The sequence below is a fragment of the Mastomys coucha genome, unplaced genomic scaffold (genome assembly GCF_008632895.1).
Source record: "Mastomys coucha isolate ucsf_1 unplaced genomic scaffold, UCSF_Mcou_1 pScaffold15, whole genome shotgun sequence".
Classification (NCBI taxonomy): domain Eukaryota; kingdom Metazoa; phylum Chordata; class Mammalia; order Rodentia; family Muridae; genus Mastomys; species Mastomys coucha.
In genome coordinates, this window is record NW_022196897.1 from 35,665,830 (window position 1) to 35,670,788 (window position 4,959).

At 38.8% G+C, this 4,959-nt stretch overlaps 1 pseudogene; it reads left to right on the forward strand.

Moving 5' to 3' along the window:
* Positions 1–1,855: 1,855 nt before the first annotated feature.
* LOC116091970 lies at positions 1,856–3,592 on the forward strand (annotated as a pseudogene).
* The last annotated feature ends 1,367 nt before the right edge of the window (positions 3,593–4,959 follow it).

Genomic DNA, 4,959 nt, shown 5'->3' on the forward strand with positions numbered 1-4,959 from the left:
AACCTGCATCAATCTGTACAATGTTCATGAGTTCAGTTGAGCATCCAAGCCTGCATCAATCTGTACAATGTTCATGAGTTCAGTTGAGCATTCAAATCTGCATCAATCTGTACAATGTTCATGAGTTCAGTTGACATTGGCCTCATTTGATCATTAGTAGCTTTCCTCATTACTGTTCTTTTAAGGAGAGGTTTTCATGGTGTAACTAACATCAGCATTGCATGGAGGACTTCTTCAAATTCAGATTACTGGTACCCACTTCCAGAATTTATATTCAGGCTTGTGGTAGGGACAAAAGGGTGTGGTTTTGATGATTAGAAGTTTATGCTTATGTTTCAGATACAAAGACTAAACTGTGAGACTGTCTGTCTTAAACTAACTATCCTATACACATGATCCCCACCCACCAGCCTGTAGTCCTAACTCTTACCTCTTCTAGAAAGATCTCATATAATTCTACATAATTCATCACCAGGAAAACCCTTAATAGTACTGAATCTACCATTAATAAGTACACAATTAAAGATGTTAAAAACAATCTAATTGGTAATGTCACATGAAATGAATTGTAAAGTTTCCTCAAGACCATAAGCCATTTTACTAAACTGTGTCTAAGTAATGTTAAATATAAAATTAATACAAATTTAATCTGCATCAATAAATAGAAATAATTATGCCCCTTTAGCTCAATGAAATGATTTATGATAGTATTATATCTGAGGTGGAATCACTTTGAGGGTAGGGACAGAGAAGTTGCCAGGATCTCTGGAAGCAGAATGCTTAAGCCAGAGATATTTACAAACAAGGTCTTTCAGGCAAGGACAACAGACAAAAATGAAGGAGAATAAAAAATGGTAAATTACCAGAGTGGCTTAGCTACTTTTCTATTATTGTAACAAAACACCATGATCAAAGCAACCTATAAAAGAAAACATTTAATTTTGTACTCATGGTTGCAGAAGGTTAGAATCCATGGCTATCATGGCAGAGCATGGAAGCAGGGAAGCAGGCATAGTACTGGAGGAGTAGACAGGAGTTTTTATCTCATTCTACAAGCATGAAACATAGAAAGCTAACTGGAAAGGACATGATCTTTTGAAACTCAAAGTGTACCCCAGTGACAAACCTTCTCTAACAAGGCAACACCACCTAATCCTTCCCAAGCAGTTCTACCAACTGGGTTCTAAGTATTAAAATATGGGAGCCTATGAAGTTCATTCTCATTTGAACCACCACATGGAGTAAGAATTTGTCATTTTAAAGAGAGGTTTTCAAAAAGATGCCAAGGACCAAGGGACAAAGGAAGAGGGGAAATTGTACTATAAATTAGAAAGTAATACCATTCCCCATCAATGTCCTCAAACCATCATTTGCACTTTCTGCTTCTATAGTTCCCAAATTAGAATCATAGCTTACTTTTCTCTAGTCTTTATCTATCATTTTGTGTTATATTACAAATAATGGCATAGAATATGCAGGCCCTTAACTAAAGTTTATTGGATAAATAAATGACAAAAATAAAGATTGGAAACCTAGAAAATGGAGGATAGCTCATTCTTACTTTTGAATAGAACTAATAATCTTTGGGCTGAGGATGTCATTCTCATGTGTTGCATTAGAAAAATGTAAACCGTTTTTCAAATGTGGCAGTGGTAGCTGCAGGCTGCGCGGTGGAGCTAGAGGCTGTTTCAGCTAGTCCAGACCCGAGTGGCCAAGGTGAGTTTCACTATATAGCACAAGCTTAAATCTATGAGCCACCTACCTTAGCCTCTTTAGTAGCTTGGATTATTCTACAACACCTATTAATATTTCTAAATCAAAAAATCAAAATTATTGCTTTTTTTTTTAAACAAAGATGGTTAAGGAAAGGTGTCAGAAAAGGTCCTTTCAAGATATTCTTGAAGACATTAAAAGTGAATGAAAGAAAAATGGAATAAAAACTTGTCAGAGATTGGCAAACACAAGTCTTTTATTGTTGCGTCAAGCCAAGTACTCACTGACACTTCTATATTGCTGAAATCTTACCAAAATAACAACAGGTTGTTGGTTTTGGCTTTGGAAAATGAAAAATCCAACATGAGAGAAGCACAGGATATCATCCTACAACTGAGTAGAGAATACTACTACCTGACATCAAAAGCAATAATTTTGATTTTTCGATTTAGAAATATTAATAGGTGTTGTAGAATAATCCAAACTTCTAAAGAGGTAAAGGCAGGTGGATCATAGATTTAAGCTTGGGCTACATAGTGAAACTCACCTCGGCCACTCAGTTCCGGACTAGCTGATACTACTACCTGACATGTCAGCTACATACATTGAAAGAGAAGCTGAGTCCCCGACAAAGTGAAGACGCTGCTCAGAACTGGAAAGGACGTCCCTCAGAAGTGGTCTCCAGCATTGACAATACAACCAGGCACTCGTCTGTGAAGACCTTACAGTAAATTGCTCTTGAAGAAACTGATTGTCCCTACCAAACCACAGAACCAAATCCTACTGTTACTCCAGAGACACTAGGTTATGATTTTGATTCAGGTAAAGTTGAGTCTACTAATGAAGAATTGCCTAGAACTGTATCTTTTTGTTGCCAATTAAGGAAAGATTTTAGTCATATAAGTCACTCCGCTGCTTTGGAGGATTGTAAAGCCAGTCCAAGAGTGGCACAGTCCTTGGAAGTTAAAAGAAGTATATGTTGAGGCCTAACCATAACCCTGCATAGACTTGAAAGTGTAGAACAAAATGTTTGTCTGTGGAACAAAGACCAAATTAACTTATGCTCTAGACCAATTAACCCAGCAAAGATTACTAAAACACAAGAAGTCATTTTATCATCTAAACCTGAACAAATAGAAAGCAAGCATAAGTGTGCACAAAAAAGAAGAACAGAGCAAAGAAGAGCCAACCAGAGATGTAAATCAAAATCCTCATTGAGGAGTAAGAGCAACAATGGCAAAGATTAGCAGGCTTTACCCCCTACTACACTGGATGGGTATATTGATTCCAGTGATGCTTACGATTTTAATCTAAAAGAGAGTGTTCACCACACCCCTTTTCGACAAGAAAATGAGCAATGGCTCCAATAGAGAAACCAACAGCAGCAACTCAGAAGTGAGTGTCCTTGAATGCAGTACCTCTGAGAATGAGTCTGATGACCTACCTACCTCCTTACAAGCACTTGCAAGACTACACAGAGTCAGATAGACCAGCTACCAGGCCTCGGTCTAAAAAAGGACTTAAGTACCCAGATGAAAAAGAGATGGAGGAGGTGCTGCCATCTACAGCTCCTACTGGTACCCCACCTGAGACTCAAGAGTCACCTCATTGTAGCCTGAAGGATGTCACCAATATCCTGCAGCATCCTATAGTGAAAATCAAGAAGCTTTCTCTGGCTCCAAAATGGCACCAAGACAGTCCAGCAGTGTCTCTGTCTAAACGCAGGTGTAGCACCATTACAAGCTATAAAGAGTCAACACTCTCTTCAAAGCTAAGAAGAGGGGACCCTTTCACAGACTTGTGTTTCTTGAACTCTCCTGTTTTCAAGCAGAAAAAGGCTATGAGACGTCCTAAAAGAAGAACAAAGTAAACACAATAACTTCTTTGATTAGATACTGTTGAAGGCGATCCTTCTTTTTCACCTAATAGAGTGTTATGAGACAGTGCGCAATAGGCAGAACCATCCCTTATCAGGCTCTGGGTCAGGAGGGCCCCTTGGACAAATACTTTGGATGGATTACTACCAACATCTAAAACTTCTCCAGCATCTTTTTACAGGGTAGAAAACTTACATAGGATATATATCTTTCATAAATCCTTACATCACAGTAAGACATACCATAAGTGGGTGAGGATCCCTTCTTTCATAGTGATTCTTCCTGTAAAATGTATATCAAAGCGTGAATTAATGAATTGGGTTCTGGAACAAGGTAACTGTTGTGAACTGTTGGTGCTATTCCTTAGCAGAATAATAACATGTCATGGACCTCAGGCTAGTCCTTCATGTGGTCAGTCTACAGTGTAAAGGTGTGAATAAAGGGCTTCTGGTTTTGATCTATGAACAAAATAAAAGTATCCAGTTCAGAAAATTGAAAAACAAAAAGAAAGAAAGCTGTAAACCCCAGATAGAGCTTCTGTATATAGAGGAACACTACATGGTTTCAAGGCTCTATTCATACAGACCACATTGGGAATGTCATCTCCAAAACTGAGAAGTGTCCACCTGCCTGCCTGTACACAGAGGGCCTCTGAAGTATCTAAGAACAGGAAATTAGAGAGAGACTCTAAAAGTTGAGTCTAGGCTGCAGAGGAGTACTCCAGTGTAGGGAGTAGGAGTTAGGATACTAGAAGAAGGCAAATTTAGACTAAGCCTTACCTGTGTAGTATATGTAACTAAGTATGTGTAATATCTTAAAAGCCAGTTTTTCTCTTTTATGAGAGCCTCTATTCTATAAAATGCCTCAAATATACCTTTCTGCTGGGGACAGAAGCCAGTTTACATTTAGACAACATGGCACTGATATGAATTTCCAGATTATGCCAAGATGGGTAATATAGAACATGGGTGAGGAGTCAGCACCAAAATGGCTGACCCCAGATGTCCAAGGAACCCTGAAGTAATCTCTTATATAGCTATTTTTTTTGCAAGTTACCAGTTTTATATGATTCTATGTATATTTGACGTTGCCAGTCCACCCACCCAAGTATTTGTGTATAGGCTTATGTGTCTACATTTGTGTTACCTAATTGTTTGTGCAGGCCTATGTGCCTACATCTGTGTTGCCTGATCGCTTGTGCCAGGCTATGTACAGTATGTGCCTAGGTGCCTGCCAGTACCTACCTCCTACCCAGCAACCTGTGTGGTAGCCTTTGCCCAGATTATATAAAATATATCTTACCTGCCTGAAGCTCTCCAGCCTCCTGCCTTCCTATACTCTTCCTCTTCTCCCAGCATTGGAGCTTGAA